At 44.4% G+C, this 22150-nt stretch overlaps 1 protein-coding gene across 3 annotated transcripts in view; it reads right to left on the reverse strand.

Moving 5' to 3' along the window:
- Positions 1 to 22150, reverse strand: part of ASPG (asparaginase) — a 124898-nt gene that overhangs the window by 9814 nt on the left and 92934 nt on the right. The gene's annotated exons all lie outside the window — the stretch shown is intronic.

The following is a 22150-nucleotide window of genomic DNA, read 5'->3' on the forward strand; positions in this document are numbered from 1 at the left end:
TCGTAACTTGGAATACTCGCATGTGGAGCAGCTTGTATCTAGAGGTACTACTGTACTTCTAGACATTTGTGCTTTAGTCCCCAAATGTACATTGAAAAATCTATTTTATTAAAAGTTTTTTCTCTCTCTCAATACACACACACACACTTGTGTGTGTATGTATGTGTATAATCTAACACCTACAGTATCTATCTATCTGTCTGTCTGAGCTAAAATAATAATAATAATAATAATAATAATAATAATAATAATAATAATAATAATAATAATAATAATATATTAGATTTGTATGCCGTCCTTACATGAAGAGAGATTGGCAAAACTGGGAAGCTTAATTTTTAGAAGGAAAAAATGAGAAAAATCTTTTCTTTTTGCTTTTTATTTTTGTTCTTCCATTTATTCATGTCTGATTCTCAGAGACAGGTCAAGTCTCTACCTGGCAAGTTTTTCAGAAATGGTTTGCCATTGAAAAAGTGAAGATCACCCAGCTATTTTCATGCCTTCATGCCTTCATGAATCACAGTCTCCTAGTTTCTAGCTTGATGCCTTAACCACTACACAAAACTGGTGTAGCATTATTATAATACTTTCCACATATCTGAAAAGATGACACATAGATGAAAGCCCTGTCTTCTATCATTCCAAAGTATAGATCATAGAATAATTACTCAACAATCGATTGAGCTCGTCTTCAAGCTCATCTTCACTGGATATATTCAAATAATATATTTCAGTGATGCTTGAATCTGGATTTCTGCACTGAGTAGTAGTTGGATTCCATGGCCTAAATAAATTACAATTTTAGGATGTAGTATGATTCTTGTGTGTAATTTTTAATTAAGATGTTTCAAAGTAAAATGGTCCCTATTTAAAGAATAACGCAACAGCAGATATTATAATTAATTTAAAACATTAAAACAGAGTCTTACATTAGAATGTTAATTACGCTAACCATCTTCCTGGTTTGTTGGCATTTTCAAAGTAGTTTTGTTTTGCTCTTTTAATCTTTTGTGGTAGTTCTTCTGTTTTCATTAAATTGTTGTACCTTATGATTGTTGTACCTTATGATTCTTGACGAATGTATTTTTTATGTTATGTACACTGACAGCATATGCACCAAGACAAATTCCTTGGGTGTACAATCACACTTCTGTTCTGTGCTGTGCTATCCATTCCATTTGTTTTTTAATTTTTTTGCGGTTCTTTCTGTAACTCTGTTTCCAGTATTTTTACGAAAACGAATTTCTGAGAAACTGTGCTTAGAGTCAAAGCACTAATGTGAAATACTTAAAAAGTGTCAGGTTTGAAAAGTTTAGTGAAACATCACCTATCCTCCAATTCTTCTAACATGCTCCTGGTAGCAATTCAAGAAGAATGGACTGGAGAGGAAAAAAAACCCTGACCTTCATTTTCTTCATGCAGATTGAAACATTCGAAATCATAGTCCCCAAAAGATGGTTTATTCATAGAAGTTACATAGAAAATTAAAGGAAACCGGGAAGCTCACTCAGATTAATTTATTCTGTTTGCCTAATTTTTCTTCTTCAGCACCCACATTTACTCTAAATCTCATTCATCTTGTGGAGCCCTTGGTATTCCCTGAGTTTGGCTGCTTTCTTGCAGATATTTCATTAGCCAACTTGAAAGATCTGCAAAAAAGCAACGAAGCTCAAAGAGCACCAACAATTCCACTGTTCAAATCCTGAGTTAAAATATTATCTTCTATTGGTACTTTAGTTCGTTCATCTTTTCCAATCGGTATAATCAAATGGTAATGTTCTGCTGACATATACTGTCTCAAACTGCAGAGGGAGGAATGGGTTGCTTTTCCAACAGTCCATGATTAAAGAAAAACCAAAACTCTTAGCACATAAATGAGGCAAGCTGATTTTTATTCTTCACATAAGCAATCTGTGAACTTGTAGATAGATATGGTGGAAGCATGGATGATTTATTATGATAGAAACGAATGGAGAGGGGTAGTGAATGAGGTTACTATAAATTATCTTTACTTATAATTATAGGGCCAAGATATCCTTGTTCCCTGTGTTCTCTACTAAAACTATAATATTTGAGCGTAAGAAAACTGGACAATCACTAGATGGCAGCAAAGAGTTATTTCCATAGAGCTACCCCCCTTGGCAGCCATTCTACTAACCATCCAGATATGTCCAAATATGAAACCCTATCTCTCAGAATAGTAAAACATTTTTTGGGGGAGAAAAAAACACCTTTTTTAAATGGTGAGAAACAAAAGGCCTGGCAAAGATGCCAGGAAAAAAAAAGACAAGATTACAAAAGCCCAAATAGCTGAACAAGCAATACTGCTTGATGAATCAGCTGCATAAATTAACAAGGGCGTTTGGGAAGAGGTTTTCGACAGGCTGGTTTCACCCAGAAGGTGTGCCCATGACCAAAGGGAAAGAGGCACAGGCAGTTTCATATTTCACAACATCACAGCTATCCCATAAAATGCAGTTTAAAGGGAATGCCCTGCATTGAAGTTGCTTCAGGTTTCATGTTTTTGCCTCAAAATTTAATACTCAAATACAAGATGAGAACAAAGCAGTCACATAAAGCATGTTATTATTTAATATTAAAAATGATCATATAATCTCCAGCCTCCTGAAAGATACCTGCCTTCTCAAGTTTCCAAACTAGAGGCTAAGGAGGCGTTGCAAAAGAGCAGGTGGGCAGGATATATAAGGTGCCTAACGTGCTACACCTCACTTAAGGGCTTCTCCTATTATTAGGCAAAGTGAAGCAGCCACTTCAGGCAACAGAGACTGGAGGACTGGACAAACAGTCCCCTAGCCCAGTGATTTTCAACCTTTTTTGAGCCGCGGCACATTTTTTACATTTTAAAATCCTAAGACACTTTCCTCTCTTTTTCCATCCCTGTCTCCTCCCCACCCTTGTGAGTGTGTGTGTATACACACTCTTGAACCATTTCCAAAAACAGGTGAGAGCTGGGTTTCTTTTTGTCTCTTATTCTTTGGGTGCTTTTTATCATATGCTTTAAATCAAGAGTCGCTTCTCTCTCTCTCTTTTGTTTCTCTCTCTTGCCTCTCATTCTCTGTCTCAATCATTTTCTCGTTTCTCTTTTTTTCCTCTCCTTTTTGCTCATTTATCTATCTATCTCTCTCTTGCTTTCTTTCTCTCTCACTCTTTCTCTATCTCTTTCTCTCTCTCTTTCTCTATCTCTTGCTTTCTCTCTCTCTCTCTCTCAGCAAAAAGTTGTGAGACTGGAACCTGAGCTTCCTTTTTTGCGGCACACCTGACCATGTCTCGCAGCACACTAGTGTGCCACGGCACACTGGTTGAAAAACACTGCCCTAGCCAATTCAGCTAAATCCGTGGATGGAGCTCCAAATACCACATATCTATCCTGCATCAAATAAAGTAAGACTTTATAGTGGTTACCCATAACTAGAAAAATACCATTTCCTTTAAAAAAAAAAAAAACCAATATATTTTCTACAAACATTGTGGGATCTTTTCCTCAGTCAACATTCTATGGGAAGAGATCTGGTAGTAAAGTAGGAGTTCTAATTTCATGCAGTAGTTTAGAATGGCCTTGGCAAAGATGCAACTAATATGATATTTTAGAAGTCTTAGAAAAGATCTGATGCACAATCCTTTGCAGAGATGCATGGAAGCAAATTCCAATGAACACAAAGCAAGAGGCAAATCAGACTCTACTTCAAGCTACAATCATAGGACATATGTACGTCCGCCACCACCCACCACCCAGCTCAGTTTTCACTGGCAGAGGGCTGCAGAAGGCTGTTCTGGCTCAAAACAGGGCCCGGGGAACACGCACAGTCCCCTGGGCTCAATTTTCACTGGCAGAGGGCTAGCAAAACAAACTAGAAGCAAAAGAAAAGGAGACACGTTTCTCCTTTTGAATTTGATAATGCAAGAAGGAGCCGGAAAGGAGAAAGGGAAAGAGGAAAGAAAAAGATGGGAAGAGACCAAGGAAGAAAAATAAGTAGAGGGGAAGGAAGAAGAAAGGGGAAGGAGAGGGAAGGAAAAAAGAAGGGAAGGAAGGAAGGAAGGAAGGAAGGAAGGAAGGAAGGAAGGTCATAATGAGAGTGAGGGGGGGGTCTGAGGAAAGTCCTGCCTTAGCACTTGACCACCACAGGTGCCCCCCCTTTGATATGAGTAACATCAAGCTGGCCACACACAGCCTGCCCCACCCCGCTTCCCCTGAGGTCAAACACAACCCTGATACGGCCCCTCAATGAAATCAAGTTTGACACCTCTTCACTAAACCATCAGGGATTGTTGTCCACATTCTTTGGATATCATTAGCATTGCATCATGCTGTGATAAATTCTTTGCAGTTTTTCTCAATCCCTCTATCTCTCCCTAATCTTAGTTCATAACAATGTTGCTTGGGATGTCTTGGCTCTTCCATGTTATTCTCATGCCTTAATGCAGTACAGGATTCTTCACTGGCTCCCTATTCAGGTCACTATAAAGCCCGCTATAAGTTATTAGTGATTATCTTTACTGCCTTCCAGGATTAAACAGTACGTTATAGATTAGACAATACCTGACTCAACAGTAGCACTTGTCACAGGGTTCTAGATATCTTAGTAGAAAACCACATAAATATGAACCAGCAGTGGGCTGAAGCTGCCATAAGAGCCAATGCAATCCTAGGCCACATCAACAAAAGTATAGCATCAAGATCACAAGAAGTGATAATGCCAAAAGCAACGTGAGAAAATATTATTTTACTGAAAGAGTAGTAGATCCTTGGAACAAACTTCCAGCAGATGTGGTTGGCAAATCCACAGTAACTGAATTTAAACGTGCCTGGGATATACATATATCCATCCTAAGATAAAATACAGGAAATAGTATAAGGGCAGACTAGATGGACCATGAGGTTTTTTTCTGCCGTCAATCTTCTATGTTTCTATGTTTCTATATCGCACTAATTGCACACTTGCACAAAACTGCATCCAGTTCTGATCAATACTACATATAAACTATGCTGGGACCCTAGAAAGAGTGCAGAGAAGAGCAACAAAGATAATAAGGAGTCAGGAGGCTAAACCATATGACACTATATTTAGCCTAACAGAGAAAAAGCTTTGAGTGACATGATAGCCATCTCCCAAAACCTGAAGGGCTGTCACAGAAGAGGAGATTGGTTTATTCCCTAAAGCACCTGGGGGTAGGATAAGAAGCAATGGATGGAAGCTTGTCAAAGGAGATGCAACTTGGAACTTAGAAGCAATTTTCTGTCAGGGAGAACAATTAGTTAATGGAACAGTTTACCTCCCAAATTTCTGGGTGCTCCATCACTGGAAGTTTTCAAGAAAAAAAATAGTCCATTTGTCCAGGAAAGTATAAATTGTCCTGCCCTGGAAAAGGGGTTGACTAGAAAACCCCCAAGATCATTTCCAGCCCTATGATTCTGTACTGTTCCGTATCTACTGCTTTTTTTTCTCCCTACAATTCTATTGGTTCTTTATATTCATCTGAGCATGAGAGGAATATTGAGATACCTCCATTATGGCCTCCAGATTATGAGCCTTGCTGTATGACTCTGGAATCAGTTCCCTTCGTCTTTATAGATAGCCTTTAAAAGGATTTAATTTTTTTTAATTTACTCACTTTATTTATTTACATTTTTCACCAACTACTCAAAACCGCTGTGTGCAATATGGAGATAATACAAGAATGCAAGTGAAATATTTTAAAGACTTATTTGTTTATTCGATTTTTTAATGCCGCCCTTCTCCTTAGACTCAGGGCGGCTTACAACATGTTAGTAATAGCACTTTTTAACAGAGCCAGCATATTGCACCCATAATCCGGGTCCTCATTTTACCCACCTTGGAAGGATGGAAGGCTGAGTCAACCTTGAGCCGGTGGTGAGATTTGAACCGCTGATCTGCAGATCTAGCAGTCAGCTTTAGTGGCCTGCAGTACTGCACTCTACCCACTGCACCACCTCGGCTCATCACTTGGACATGTTCTACTGATACTAATGTTCCACACATAATAATGTTCCACACAGATACTAATATTTATTAAGATTACTATTATAATTAGACTACAAACTAGATTTGATTTGTCATATGTTCTAGGTAGATGTGATCATCTAAATTGTCAAATTGTTGATTTAATAATTCATCAATCAGTTTTTCAATCAGAACAAAAAGTGCATAAATGTGCGGAGGTTCATCAAATCGCCAAATCAATTACAAGGCGCCCAATTTGATGCATGAAGTTGACTTGGCAATTTGCAATTTATATCAAAGGTTTGATTTTAAGGTAACTGAATTTTGTCTTAAAGATTGAACCTTCAGATTGAACCTTCACATAGCTCTAGAGAGTTTGCAACCTAACGCACCTCACCAATTTTCTGTACACTAACCTTGGAAGAAATATCAAATAAGACAGAAAAATAAAGTTATTATTTTGTATGTTGAATGTGTCACCTCACCTTAGACTTGAGAGAAGTCAATGACATGTCACAAGAAGCAGCAAGGATTTCCCAGAAGAGTTACAAAGAATTGGCAATTTCATATCTTTCCTGCCTCTGAGGTCACTTCTCAATTCAGCACTGCTGATAAAAATATGTAAGCCTTTCGGAGCATCAAGCATTGGAAAGTAGGGGAATCAACCTGCTGAAACATCCCAGGAATGAAAATAAAACTATACAGAGCCAAGAATCACACCCATAGTTGGTAAAACTTGTGGAAGGATTCCTGCCATTTTAAAAATACATTCTTTAGCACCAGACGGTAAAAGCTACCATCAACTGGAGAACCAGGACTGAGGAAAAAAAACCCCTTTATTCTATTTGTTTTGTGAGTGATTGGAAAGTTGTAAAAGAATACCTTTTCTCTATTGTTCTGTACCAAATGGAAAGAAAGGCTTAAAGTGAGCACTGAATAATCTAGTTAATGGGACTTAATAATGGATTATTATTAAGGAGTGGCCATAGATCAACCATACAATTACCTCAATTTTATGAGAAATGGTTAAGAGAAATAACAAAACAGGAATTAAGAAAAACCCCAGAATTTTTCTTACTAGGCATACTCCCCCAAAAATATAAAAAAGAAATTCAACACTTGATAATACATATCTTAATGGCAACAAGAACAGTCTTCGCGCAAAGATGGAAGGATGAAGAAATCCCAAAAGAAGAAGAGATAATTTTAAAAAATCATTGAGTGTGCTGAGATGGAGGAGGTTGAAGGGACAAGAGGAAATTGAATATTATAAAGTTTGGGATAAGGTCTATGATTGGTTGAACAGAAGATTAAGGAATAATTAAACAACTAAACATATTATAAAGAAGTAAATAGCTATAAAATTGTAAGTAGTAGGAAATATAAGTATATGTTTCTTTGTATGACATGATTTGCAAAGGTTTTTCTCCTGATAAGAGCGGAGCGGTAATAACTCCTATATTTTGTTGTATGTTTGTCGTTTTCTTATATGTATGTTGGTGTTTTGTTCTGTTTTAATAAAAAATAAAAAATAAATTTAAAAAGTAAAACTTACACAGAGATAGAAAAGAACAGGTAGGTGAAGTGCTAGTGGTTCATGAAGACTTTTCTCTCAGAATAGGGACTATGGCCCACTCACTTCAAAGAAGGAATGCAGAAAAATTTGAGCATCTAATGGAAGGAAACAGAGCGCTTAATATGTCTAAAAAGAGAATACTTCCAGTTACTTTTTTCACATAATCGTCTCAGCTCCATAAAATACAATGGGTATTTTACTCGTTTTCTGTAACATTCATTCTATGTCCAAACAGGTTGTGGATCTTCTCAAATTAGGCTGCTCTTGCAGCTATGCCTCATATTCTCATCACCTTGTCTTCAGTCTCTATGGTTCATTTTACACAAGGCTCCTTTGAAAGCAGCTCAACATGCATTGATTCAAAATTCAGCAGCTCAGCTATTTTGAGGGGAAAGCACAATCAATTTAGAAGCATTACCTCAGTCCAGTGGTGGGATTCAAATAAAATTTTACTACTGTTTCTGTGGCCGTGGCTTGGTGGGAGTGATGTGGCTTGGCAGATGTGGCATGGGCAAGATACTGTAAAATCCCCATTCCCTCCCCACTCCAGGGGAAGGTTACTTCAAAATCCCCAAACAGGGGGGGACGCAGTGGGGTAGCAAAAATGGAGCTCCACCCCAGAGCACCAATTTGCACTGAAAGATGTTGAAAGAAAATGCAGAGCGCCCACAGTGTGGTAGTAAAAATTTTGGCAGCCCTTCACTACCCATTTCCTCCAGATCAGCTGGGACTCGGGAGGCAGACAAGAGATGTGGGTGGGGCCAGTCAGAGGTGGTATTTATCAGTTCTCCAAACTATTCAAACTACTATTTCCGTTACTGGTTCTCTAGAACTAGTCAGAAATTGCTGGATCCCAACTTTGCCTCAGTCCCTTGTCACTCAATTACTGACAGATTTCTATAACTAATTTCTAGAACTGTGTTGTTTTATAAATTGCTACTGATACTGTGCTCCCAACTTGTGGAACATGAACAGAGGAGAGTCCCAGGGTCACATCTTCACATTGGTGGGCCCCACACTACAGCGCACCTTGCCTCTCACAAAGCATCCAAGATTGCTTTGTTCTAAAGCGTTTCTGGTGAACCATATAAGCATATAAGTCAAATGAATGAATGAATGAATGAATGAATGAATGAATGAATGAATGAATGAATGAATGAATGAATGAATGAATGAACGAACAAACAAACTTGAACTATTATGGTAATATTATTTTTAGGAGTTTGTTATTCTATTTTGACCATAATGATATTATTGTAAATTGCCTTGAGTTGTTAGAAGTAGGGGTATAGAGATATGATTGTATAAACAAATGAATAAATAATAAATAAAATATTCTTGTAGAAGGGCACCACCCCTTCTAAGGTCAATATGTGAACTGAGCTTATACATTTATCCCTAGTCCCTCTATCCTGCTTGAAAGTGGAATCAAGAATCCAATTTTACAGCACAAATATAACTCAGTTTCCTTACTAAAAGATTAAGTCATTCAGAAGGCTTCATAATTTAATATTTTCCTTATTTTCCTACAGATCAAGATATCACTATTAAAAAGAATGGAATTGATTAGTACAAGTCATTTATTTAACCATACCAATCTCCTCATGGTTCACATATTGGGTTAATGATGTTCCTGGCATGGAAAAATTGCCTTTCAGATTTCAGCCCTTTCTCTCATTATGAGTCAGGAAACTTATTTAAACTGTTTCATCAGATGCATCACTAATTATGTCCTTTCCACCATCTTAGATATACATAAGCTTAATAATATGCTGAAAGACATAAGCCTTCAACTAAACTTTAGATATCCAAAAGATAAATTTAAATAAATTTAAGAAAAAAGCCGAGGTGGAAGTTTATTAATAAAGCTAAGGCCTTTATGGATCAATATTTCAAAGAAAAAATGGCCAAATGTAAATCATTTCTCTCAGCTTGATTACAAGATATAGCATAGTGGCAGAATTAGAGAATTGCATGTTCGATAAAACACAATGTAAAAACTTGGAGAGGCTTAGGGGACTCGGGGAAATGTACACTGCTCAAAAAAAAAATAAAGGGAACACTCAAATAATACATCCTAGATCTGAATGAATGAAATATTATCATTGAATACTTTGTTCTGTAACAAGTTGAATGTGCTGACAACAAAATGAAATTGATTGTGAATCAGTGTTCCTTCCTAAGTGGACAGTTTGATTTCACAGAAGTTTACTTGGAGTTATATTGTGTTGTTTAAGTGTTCCCTTTATTATTATTTTTAGCAGTATATTTAGGTTTTAACACAAGAGAACACACAACCTAGAGACCTAAATCATATGGTATATCCCAAAGACCACAGCACTCAAAGTCCTACAAAGGTTCTTCAAAATAGTCATTTTTATGAGATAAAAGAGAAAAATATAAACTACATGACTAGAAAGTAATATCAACAGCATTTAGCTGTAATGCTCTCACCTATTTGCTTTTTGGAGTGCAGTCTCCATGCACAATTCAAAGCCAGATATATGATAACCTTGGCCAAGGGGAAAAAAAATAAGATATTCTTTCTCTAGGATTTGGGAAGGGGGAGGCGAATCCCAGCGACCAGTTAGGTCCCACAGAGTTGGCCTTCTCCGGGTCCCATCGACTAAACAATGTCGTTTGGTGGGACCCAGGGGAAGAGCCTTCTCTGTGGCGGCCCCGGCCCTCTGGAACCAACTCCCCCCAGAGATTAGAATTGCCCCCACCCTCCTCGCCTTTCGTAAGCTCCTTAAAACCCACCTCTGCCGAGTCCATGGAGAGGGGCGGCATACAAATCCAATAAATGAATGAATGAATGAATGAATGAATGAATGAATGAATGAATGAATGAATGAATGAATAAATAAATAAATAAATAAATAAATAAATAACTAAGCTGACCATGGAAATCATGTTTTCATAACTTTGGAATAAGACATCTGATTTGGCACTATCCTGACTGATACACAGCTGGATCACATGTGCATCTTATTGGGCACAGTAAAATCTACCCCACTTTCTGATTATCAGTTTTGAGCCATATTCCTCCACTACAGCTATGAAAGGACATGCTCTGCTGTGAGACTCTAAGAAAATAATTAGTAATATTCACCCCCCAATCAATGCTGCTATATTGCTGATGCTATAAACAAGTAAAAATGAGCAAATATTTGCTCATTTAGAATGTAGTTATGATCTGCTTTTAAATATCTTTGCCATACATTCAATCAATCAATAATGGAATAGTACTGTTCTGGAGGCTTCACTTAAAAATTATTGATAAGATTGAACGAGTTCAGAGATGAGCAATAAAAATGATTCAAGAACAGAGGGACAAAATATATCAGGAAAAATTGGAGGAACTGAATTATGAGTTATGAACCTGGAGAACAGAAAGGAAAGGGGGACATGATTGAAACCTTTAAAGATTTAAAGGGTGTGAGGTTCTAGAAGGCAGTATGTCCAATATAAAGCAAAAAATAAGTGATATTAGAAAGTATTACTTCACAGAATGAGTAGTGGAAACTTGGAACTAACTTCCAGTAGAGGTAGCGGGTCAATCATCAGTAACTGAGTTTAAAAATGCTTAGAATAAACACATGCCCATCATCTGTGGTGACACTTAGCAGTGGTTGGAATGCAGTACTGCTATCTAATTTTGCCGAATGCCAGTAGTTTGATCCTGCCTGACTCATGCTCAGCCTTCCATTCTTCCAAGGTCAGTAAAATTGCTCCCAGATTGTAGGGGGCGATATGCTGATTCTGTAAATCGTTTAGAGAAGGTTCTAAAGCATTATGAAGCGGTATATAAGATTAAGTGCTTTTGCTATTGCTATCTGTCAAAAATTAAAATAAATAAAAAATTAAAATAATTTTTAAATAATTAATAAGAAAACAAGTAATAAAGAACTCAAACGGCAAACTTGATAGACCACTACATTTTTTTTCTGCCATCAGTTTTCTATCTTTCTATAACTCTTACCTAACCTTTTGATTTTCCACCCTCAGCAGCATTTATTTTATTTATTTATTTATTGGATTTGTATGCCGCCCCTCTCCGCAGACTCAGGGCGGCTAACAACAGCAGTAAAACAGTATATAACAAAATCCAATACAGTGATCCCTCGAGTTTCGCGATCTCGAGTTTCGCGAAACGCTATATCGCGAGTTTTCAACCCGGAAGTAAACTCCACCATCTGTGCATGCGTGCCCTTCCACGCATGCGTAGATGGTGGAGTTTCCCCGCCGGGCAGAGGCTTCCCTGGGTCTTCCCCCTCTTTCTCTATGTTGCTTCTTCCTCTCTCACACTCTCTTCCTCCCTCTCTCATCTCTTTCTTTCCTTCTCTCTCTTTCTCTATCTCTCCCCCTCTTGCTCTCGAGCGGCCGCCTAGCAGCTGATCTGCTCGGCAGCGCAGCAGCAGCGAGGAGCCGAAGATTGGAGTTTCCCAGCCGCCCACGCAAAGGGGAAACCCCATCTTCGGCTCCTTGCGCTACGGAGCAGATCAGCTGCTAGGCGGCCGAAGGAACCTTCCCTGGGTCTTCCCCGCGGCCTCGGATCCTCGCTGATGCCCGCCCGCCGTTTGCCGCTCGCCTCGTTCCCCCGCCTTGTTCACCCCCCCCCCGCTCCATTCGCCCGCCTCGTTCACCCCCCGCTCGCCTCGTTCGCCCCCCCCGCTTGCCTCGTTCACCCCCCGCTCGCCTCGTTCGCCCCCCCGCTTGCCTCGTTCACCCCCCCGCTCGCCTCGTTCGCCCCCCCGCTTGCCTCGTTCACACCCCCGCTCGCCTCGTTCGCCCCCCCGCTTGCCTCGTTCACCCCCCGCTCGCCTCGTTCGCCCCCCCCGCTTGCCTCGTTCACCCGCCTCGTTCGCCCGCCTTGTTCACCCCCCGCTCGCCTCGTTCGCCCCCCCGCTTGCCTCGTTCACCCCCCGCTCACCTCGTTCGCCCCCCCGCTTGCCTCGTTCGCCCGCCTCGTTCGCCCGCCTCGTTCACCCCCCCCCCCACTCCATTCGCCCGCCTCGTTCACCCCCCGCTTGCCTCGTTCGCCCCCCCGCTTGCCTCGTTCACCCCCCGCTCACCTCGTTCGCCCCCCCGCTTGCCTCGTTCGCCCGCCTCGTTCACCCCCCCCGCTCCATTCGCCCGCCTCGTTCACCCCCCGCTCGCCTCGTTCGCTCGCCCCGTTCACCTGCCGCTGTCGGGACACCCCCCACCCCAGTACCTTTGAATCCCGCCGCTTCTGCTGGATACGGGCGATGGGGGGGGCGAGCTGCCACAGCCCTGGCTTCCGCGCCGCTGGTCCCACCCACCGCCCGTATCCAGCAGAAGCGGCGGGATTCAAAGTGCTGCGGTGGGGGGGGCTGTCGGGACAAGGAGCGAGGGGGCTGCGAAGGGGCGCACGCGGCAGAGCTCCGGCGGAGGAGAGGTGGCGGGGAGAAGCTCTCTCTCCCTCCCCCCCTCCCCCGGAAAAAAGAAAGCAGCCCCAGCCAAAGACGCCCAGCGAGAAAGAGGCCTCCGAGCCGGACTTGTTGCTTCTGCCTGCCAAGAGAGCCGGGCGTGGACAGCAGCCGAGAAAAGTCGGCGAGGAGGTCTCTTTCTCGCTGGGCGTCTTTGGCTGGGGCTGCTTTCTTTTTTCCGGGGGGGGGAGGGAGAGAGAGCTTCTCCCCGCCACCTCTCCTCCGCCGGAGCTCTGCCGCGTGCGCCCCTTCGCAGCCCCCGTCTTCAATTCGCCGTCTCTGGCGGGGCGGAGCCTCCCACGCGCTCCCGAGGCCGGTGGTGAGATCCTTCATGCCCCTGCCGCCCGTCCCCGGCTTCTGGTATCTCTGTGGGGGGGGGGGGGAGGCGGCTGCTTGAAAACCCCTGACCTCCATCGCCTCCCCCCCACGGCACAAGGCGAGCACACAGGCGGCGGGGACACAGGCGGCGGGGACTGCCCTGTCCCCCTGTCCCCCTGCGCAAAACTACGCAGCCCCAGATCGCTCGCTTCTCCAGCCAGCAAAGCCGACTGCCCGGCTTTGCTGGCTGATGCAGGAAAGGAAAGCGTCACATTTAAAAAGCACGCCGGCCTCGGGAGCGCGTGGGAGGCTCCGCCCCGCCAGAGACGGCGAATTGAAGACGGGGGCTGCGAAGGGGCGCACGCGGCAGAGCTCCGGCGGAGGAGAGGTGGCGGGGAGAAGCTCTCTCTCCCTCCCCCCCCCGGAAAAAAGAAAGCAGCCCCAGCCAAAGACGCCCAGCGAGAAAGAGACCTCCTCGCCGACTTTTCTCGGCTGCTGTCCACGCCCGGCTCTCTTGGCAGGCAGAAGCAACAAGTCCGGCTCGGAGGCCTCTTTCTCGCTGGGCGTCTTTGGCTGGGGCTGCTTTCTTTTTTCCGGGGGAGGGGGGGAGGGAGAGAGAGCTTCTCCCCGCCACCTCTCCTCCGCCGGAGCTCTGCCGCGTGCGCCCCTTCGCAGCCCCCTCGCTCCTTGTCCCGACAGCCCCCCCCACCGCAGCACTTTGAATCCCGCCGCTTCTGCTGGATACGGGCGGTGGGTGGGACCAGCGGCGCGGAAGCCAGGGCTGTGGCAGCTCGCCCCCCCCATCGCCCGTATCCAGCAGAAGCGGCGGGATTCAAAGGTACTGGGGTGGGGGGTGTCCCGACAGCGGCAGGTGAACGGGGCGAGCGAACGAGGCGAGCGGGGGGTGAACGAGGCGGGCGAATGGAGCGGGGGGGGGTGAACGAGGCGGGCGAACGAGGCAAGCGGGGGGGGCGAACGAGGCGAGCGGGGGGGCGAACGAGGCGAGCGGGGGGTGAACAAGGCGGGCGAACGAGGCGGGTGAACGAGGCAAGCGGGGGGGCGAACGAGGCGAGCGGGGGGTGAACGAGGCGGGCGAATGGAGCGGGGGGGTGAACGAGGCGGGCGAACGAGGCGGGCGAACGAGGCAAGCGGGGGGGCGAACGAGGCGAGCGGGGGGTGAACGAGGCAAGCGGGGGGGCGAACGAGGCAAGCGGGGGGGCGAACGAGGCGAGCGGGGGGTGAACGAGGCAAGCGGGGGGGCGAACGAGGCGAGCGGGGGGTGAACAAGGCAAGCGGGGGGGCGAACGAGGCGAGCGGGGGGTGAACGAGGCAAGCGGGGGGTGAACGAGGCGGGCGAATGGAGCGGGGGGGGGTGAACGAGGCGGGCGAACGAGGCAAGCGGGGGGGGCGAACGAGGCGAGCGGGGGGGGCGAACGAGGCGAGCGGGGGGTGAACAAGGCGGGCGAACGAGGCGGGTGAACGAGGCAAGCGGGGGGGGCGAACGAGGCGAGCGGGGGGTGAACGAGGCGGGCGAATGGAGCGGGGGGGGTGAACGAGGCGGGCGAACGAGGCGGGCGAACGAGGCAAGCGGGGGGGCGAACGAGGCGAGCGGGGGGTGAACGAGGCAAGCGGGGGGGCGAACGAGGCGAGCGGGGGGCGAACGAGGCGAGCGGGGGGGCGAACGAGGCAAGCGGGGGGGGCGAACGAGGCGAGCGGGGGGGTGAACGAGGCAAGCGGGGGGGGCGAACGAGGCGAGCGGGGGGGTGAACGAGGCAAGCGGGGGGGCGAACGAGGCGAGCGGGGGGTGAACGAGGCAAGCGGGGGGGGCGAACGAGGCGAGCGGGGGGGTGAACGAGGCGGGCGAATGGAGCGGGGGGGGGGGTGAACAAGGCGGGGGAACGAGGCGAGCCAACGAGGCGAGCGGCAAACGGCGGGCGGGCATCAGCGAGGATCCGAGGCCGCGGGGAAGACCCAGGGAAGGTTCCTTCGGCCGCCTAGCAGCTGATCTGCTCCGTAGCGCAAGGAGCCGAAGATGGGGTTTCCCCTTTGCGTGGGCGGCTGGGAAACTCCAATCTTCGGCTCCTCGCTGCTGCTGCGCTACCGAGCAGATCAGCTGCTAGGCGGCCGAAGGAACCTTCCCAGGGTCTTCCCCACCTCCCACACGCAAACCCCACCATCTGCATGAAAAAAAATGGCGCGCATGCGCAAATGATGTTTTTACTTCCGCGCCGCTACTTCGCGAAAAATCGATTATCGCGAGGGGTCCTGGAACGGAACCCTCGCGATAATCGAGGGACCACTGTACTAAAAACACTTTAAAACCCATTATATAAAAACCAATCATACATACAAACATACCATGCATAAAATTGTAAAGGCCTAGGGGGAAAGTGTATCTCAGTTCCCCCATGCCTGGCAGCAGAGGTGGGTTTTAAGCAGCTTACGAAAGGCAAGGAGGGAAGGGGCAATTCTAATCTCTGGGGCGGAGTTGGTTTCAGAGGGTCGGGGCCGCCACAGAGAAGGCTCTTCCTCTGGATCCCGCCAAGCAACATTGTTTGGTTGACGGGACCTGGAGAAGACCCACTCTGTGGGACCTAACTGGTCGCTGGGATTCATGCAGCAGAAGGCGGTCCCTGAGGTACCGTATTTTTCGCTCTATAAGACGCACCTGCTGATAAGACGCACCTAGATTTTAGAAGAGGAAAATAGAAAAAAAATATTTTGAGCCAAAAAGTAGGCTAAAATATTTATTACAATAACACTGCCCTAGGGGAATTGGGAAAATATACAAACAAGCCCCCTCTCTCTTTCTTTCTATCTCTCCCTCTTTCTCTCTACCTTTCTTTCTCTTTCTCTCCCTTTCTCTGTCCCTCTTTCTTTCTCTCTGTTCTTCTCTTTCTTTCTCTCTGTCCCTCTTTCTTTCTCTCTGTCCCTCTTTCTTTCTCTCTGTCCCTCTCTTTCTTTCTTTCTGTCCCTCTTTCTTTCTCTCTATCTCTCCTCTCACTCACTCTCTTTGTATCTCTCTCTTTCTCTCCTTCTCTATCTCTCCCTCTTTCTCTCTCCCCCTTTCTATCTCTCCTCTCCCTTTCTCTGTCCCTCTCTTTCTTTCTCTCTGTTCTTCTCTTTCTTTCTCTCTGTCCCTCTTTCTTTCTCTCTGTCCCTCTCTTTCTTTCTCTCTGTCCCTCTCTTTCTTTCTCTCTGTCCCTCTTTCTTTCTCTCTGTCCCTCTCTTTCTTTCTCTCTGTCCCTCTCTTTCTTTCTCTCTGTCCCTCTCTTTCTTTCTCTCTGTCCCTCTTTCTTTCTCTCTTATCTCTCCTTCTCTCACTCACTCTCTTTGTATCTCTCTCTTTCTCTCTCTCCTTCTCTATCTCCCCCTCTTTCTCTCTCCCCTTTCTATCTCTCCTCTTCCTTTCTCTCTCTTTCTTTCTCTTTCTCTCTCCCTTATTTTTTCTGTTTTTCTGCTGTGGGCGGAGAGTGTGCAGCCCAGACCCTGAGCAGAAAGGGGCCTCCGTGGCTCCCGAGTGGCATCCGAAACCCACTGGGCAATCTGCCAGGCGCTTTAGGGCCCCTCAAACCCTGACGACCTCGCCCCCGGGGCCCTCCGCCGCCCCCGGATCCTGGCCGGGACAGGGCAGCTTCCTCTGACAGGCGCCGCGCGGGGCCGAGGGGGCTTCAAAACTCAGGCGCCACGCAGGGCCGAGGGGGCTCAGCAGGAGGCACAGCGGTGGGCGGAGAGAGGGAAGGGGGCAGCGGCGTCTCTGCTGGCCTTGGCGGGCCGCCCGACCCTCCCCACCTCCTGCAAACGTGGTGGGCGGCGGGGGGAGAGCGAGGAGCCAGCTCCGGCGGGCGTGGGGCTTGGCTGGCTGGCGGGGGGAGCGCCGCTGGTGGTGCGGAGGGAGACCCTCCTCCGGGAGGGAGGGGGCCAGGCAGCAGCTAGCCAGCCGGCGGGATGGCGCTTCCGAGTTCGCAGCCAAACTTTGCACAGGCGGCGGCCGGCTGCGAGCGACTGGCTGGGTTTTGGGTCTTTGAGACCTCCCCGCCTCCTGAAGTGATTCCCATAGCCTTCCCAAAGGCTCGGAGCCGCCAACGCTCCTCCGGTGCCGCTCCGCCTCCTAAACCTGCGCGGTGGAGGCGTCCCCTGGCCCAGCACTTCCGGAGGCTGAAAGGCGCGGCTCTCTTCGGGGTTGGGAAGAGGAGAGGCGGCAACAGAGGCGGCGGCCTCCAGATGAGTATATCACCGCCCCCCCTCTGCTCCAGCGCCCCCCCTCCCTGCCTGCATCTTCACTCCATAAGACGCGGCTGATTTTTCATCCTACTTTGGGAGGAAAAAAACTGCGTCTTATGGAGCGAAAAATACGGTAATCTGGTCCGGTGCCATGAAGGGCTTTATAGGTCATAACCAGCATGTTCATTACTGATAATTTTAGAAGTTGAAATCAACTCATATGGATGCCAGCTAGGTTTAAGAAGCCAGCCTTGGATGGTGTCTGTTAAAAATATATGTAGTTTGTGTTTTACTAATTGAATCATAGCCCATTATTTCTATCATTTTGTCTTTGTAATAAGACTTTGTTGCCTACCTAGGCTTGCAAAACCAAGTAGATTTAAACATATTGCAATGCACCATACCTGTTGGTGGCTTAGTTGACTCATTTTTTCCAGGAACTCTTCCATACTTTCCCATCTTAAATCCTCCCAACAAGCACATTAAGTCCTGATGGGAGATTTAGATGTTTACAGCTGAAAACTATCTCCTGGATTATCCTTCTGTGTTGGTGAAAAACCTTGATAAGCGAAGTAGAGATTTTGCATGCAAGGAAAACAATTCCACCTGGAGCACATTCATGCAATAACTCTGCCTGCCTATATCTTTTTATGAATTTCCTATAAACCTAGTACAGATTCAGACTATAAAAACATACTCCCTATTTTATTTTATGGGAAAGATAATCTAGTATAACAGGCATGGTCAAAGTTCTGTCAGAAGCCTAATTTTTTTTCTAATCATAAACGAACAGCATTTTAGCCTAGAGAGGGACTCCATTAAGAGGTTTGGAGTAAAGCATTTTTTTTGTTTCATTTGTGTGTGTGTGTGTGTGTGTCTGTTTAGAGAGAGAATGAAGAGAGAAGGAAAGGGGGAGACAGAGAGAGAGATGGCGGGGGGGGAAGAAGGATGGAAAGTAAAAGAGAATTTGATTATTTCTCATTCGTATGTTTTCACATTTTATTCAGAGAAACAATCTGGAGATGAAAAAGTCAAGGCTCAACTTTTTTTTCCTAAGTACAGAAACAGGGTCAGGGATGTCAGTTAAATCTGATCTCTATGTTATTGCAGAGTCATTTTTAGAATGGATACTTTTGTTCCTGATATATACTTTCTTTCCTAAACCATTAAATGTGGTTTGGCAGTTAAGATGAGAACAACTGGGTGTCAGTTCACATCACATCTTAGCAATGCGATATACAAAGAGTCACAAATTAAGTGATACCAATAATTCTGTCCAAAGATACTTTTTTCAATATTTGTTTTTCATAAATGGAATCTATAGATATGCAAAATATATAAGGAGAGCCAAATGATGCTTTGGGTCTATTTTGCATATCCGAAAACATTTGTTTGTTTGTTTGTTTGTTTGTTTGTTTGTTTGTTTGTTTGTTTGTTTGTTTTGTCCAATGCACAATGAGGGTTTTAGTGGGTATATATCTATATACACATAATAAAATACATGATGAAGGTTATAGAGGAGATACTCATAGTAAAATATATCTAAGAAATAATAGAAAAGAAGGTATAGTAATAGAAGAAAGGTACAGGAGATATAGGAGAGCAATAGGACAGGAAACGGAAGGCACTCTAGTGCACTTGTACTCGCCCCTTACTGACCTCTTAGGAATCTAGTTAGGTCAACCGTAGATAATCTAAGGGTAAAGTGTTGAGGGTTTGGGGATGACACTATGGAGTCCAGTAATGAGTTCCACGCTTCGACAACTCGGTTACTGAAGTCATATTTTTTACAGTCAAATTTGGAGCAGTTAATATTAAGTTTAAATCTGTTATGTGCTCTTGTGTTGTTGTGGTTGCAGCTGAAGTAGTCGCCGACAGGCAGGACGTTGCAGCATATGATCTTGTGGGCAATACTTAGATCTTGTTTAAGGCGTCTTAGTTCTAAACTTTCTAGGCCCAGGATTGAAAGTCTAGTCTCATAGGGTATGCTATTACGAGTGGAGGAGTGAAGGGCTCTTCTGGTGAAGTATCTTTGAACATTTTCAAGGGTGTTAATGTCTGAGATGCGATATGGGTTCCAAACAGATGAGCTGTATTCGAGGATGGGTCTGGCAAAAGTTTTGTAAGCTCTGGTAAGTAGTGTGAGATTGCCAGAGCAGAAGCTACGTAGGATTAGGTTTACAACTCTTGAAGCCTTCTTGGCTATATTGTTGCAGTGGGCTTTGGCACTTAAATCTTTTGTTATTAGTATACTAAGGTCTTTAACCGAGTGGGGATTATCTGTGATAATTTGATTATTCAGTTCGTATTTGGAGTTCAGATTTTTCTTCCCAATGTGTAGGACAGAGCATTTGCTAGTTGAGATTTGGAGTTGCCATGTGTTAGACCACTCAGAAACAGTGTCAAGGTCTTTTTGGAGAGTAGTTGTGTTATCGGTGGTGTTGAAGAGTTTTACATAGTCGGTGAAGAGGTAATGCTTGTGATGTAATCGCAAAGGTCATTGATGTAGAGAATGAAGAGCGTTGGTCCCAGTACACTACCTTGGGGACACCGCTTTTAATTGGGACGGGGGTGGATAGGGTGGATATTCCTATTTTGACCACTTGTTGTCTGTTTGACAGGAATGCTGTAATCCAGCTATGGATTACATGGGAGCTTTTCTATTATACATTGGAGAAATAGCATTTGCAGAACTACCTCTGAATATTTTTACCCATTTTACTCTCTCTTTTTTTTTAAAAAAAAAAGGAAGATACCTACCATTAATGCTTCATAATGTGACATTTAAAACATCACAGACTACATAGCATTACTAAAGAGATCTTCTGATCTCCGATCCAAACTTTACTGGGAAAGCAGACAAATATGGTGCAACTACTAAAGCTGGGTCTACCAGGCAACATCTAAAAATTATGGAACTTGAACCATAAATTTAGAAGGCACCAGATTGTAGAAGTCAGTCTATGGAAGTATTTGGCTCTAAAAGCCACTATAAAATTGTAATCAAAAATTTTAATGTGAAATTACTAAATACACAACATATAAACACATTAAATGTATTTAAGTAAATGCATATTGAAGTTAATTACACTAAAGTTAATGATCCTGCTTTAGCCAAAAGGAAGAATTTAAAGTATTAAAAAAAACTTATATAGAGATAAGCGTCCAATATAAAGTCCAACTTTCCTCACCTTTTCAAACTAGTTTTCCAACTTTATGTGTATACAGATTATACTTGTGCATATGCACATGCCAGAAACAATCCTTCAGGGACCAGAAGGGTGATGTCACCCACCTATATACAAATACACAGAGACACTATATGCTTCTGATTCAAATTAATTAAGTACTCCATTTGATAAAATTGATTCCCCCATCTGCACATACCAACTGTTCTCTCACACATAAATAATTCTCAGAAACACAAGTGTGTGTGTGCATGTACACACATTGCCCTTCTGGCAGCCAAGGGCATCCACGGAGAGGAGTGAGAACAGATTGCAAGATGGGGACCTTAACTACATGACTAAGATCCCACATCTTTTCACAAATAATGTTGTAGTAGTAGTAACTGTGAGAGGGATCTTGGAGTCTTAGTGGACAATCATTTAAATATGAGCCAGCAGTAGGCAGTAGCTGCCAAAAAAGCCAACACAGTTCTCAGCTGCATTAACAGGATTAACAGAATCAAGATCAAGTGAAGTGTTAATACCACTTTATATAATTCTCTTGCTCCCTCCATTTTATCAAAATGGGGTTATGCTCTGCCCAGGTGTTGGGCAGTATCTCAGATTCTATTAAATTTTTTGTAAATTCTTGGTTGGCCCAGGCCATGTCTATTCTGGACCATGACTTACGCGGGTATGAGAAAAAGGTATAATATCTGTTATCAGGGTGAAGGTATCTCCATACATCTTTCAAGTAAAGTTCTTCTACCATTTGATTGAAGAGAAGGGGCAAGGTTTTCCTAGTCTTTTTTTTATTGTTACTTTTATAGTCTTTTTTCCTATCTACTATTGAATTATAATCTCTGACAATCACTACTTTTACTGGTTCCATTTCTAATAATATTTTGTGTATCTTTGCATAGAATTGGCTCTCTTTCTTCTTCTTTTCTATGTTTATGTTTATGTTTATTTAGATTTGTATGCTGCCCCTCTCCGCAGACTCGGGGCGGCTCACAACAAAGTGCAAAAGACAATTTACAACAAATCTAAATTTCTACTAAAAACATTTTAAAAACCCCATATGGATTTCTATGCATAAATAATTATGTAATTTTATGCACTTTGTAAATGTACTGTTGTATTGTTTATACCCATTTTTAAGTGTAAATAACTAATAAAGTATTTTTCAAAAAAATATACCACTTTATAAGGCTTTGGTAAAAGAAGGATTAGGGACGACATGATAGCAGTGCTCCAAAATCTCAGGGGTTGCCACAAAGAAGAGGGAATCAAGCTATTCCCCAAAGTTCCTGAGGGCAGGACAAGAAGCAATGGATGGAAACTACCAAACTCAAGGAGAGAAGCAACTTAGAACTAAGAAGAAATTTCATGAGAGTTAGAACAATTAATTAGTGGAACAGCTTGCCTCCAGAA

The sequence above is a fragment of the Erythrolamprus reginae genome, chromosome 1, assembly GCF_031021105.1.
Source record: "Erythrolamprus reginae isolate rEryReg1 chromosome 1, rEryReg1.hap1, whole genome shotgun sequence".
Classification (NCBI taxonomy): domain Eukaryota; kingdom Metazoa; phylum Chordata; class Lepidosauria; order Squamata; family Dipsadidae; genus Erythrolamprus; species Erythrolamprus reginae.